Consider the following 279-nt stretch of genomic DNA (forward strand, 5'->3'; position numbering starts at 1 on the left):
AAAGAAGCCATCTCTTAGCTGGAGACTGTGCAGCCTGGGGACACCCGAGGGGAAGATCTGTCCCAAAGTGGTCTTTCTCCCTTGTGCCACCCTGCAGACAACTTGGATAAATCCAAGGTACCAGCACGGAGGTACAACGGCATGGAGAACGAATCTGTCCTGCATCTACATCACTTACCAAGGGACAACAGCTGGGGGCAAAAAGTCTTCTGCCCCTTTTGTGTATTTGCTGGTTAGTAAAAAAAAAAAAAAAAAAAAAAAAAAAAAAAAAAAAAAAAA

Source organism: Oxyura jamaicensis, chromosome 19 (genome assembly GCF_011077185.1).
Source record: "Oxyura jamaicensis isolate SHBP4307 breed ruddy duck chromosome 19, BPBGC_Ojam_1.0, whole genome shotgun sequence".
NCBI classification, from domain to species: domain Eukaryota; kingdom Metazoa; phylum Chordata; class Aves; order Anseriformes; family Anatidae; genus Oxyura; species Oxyura jamaicensis.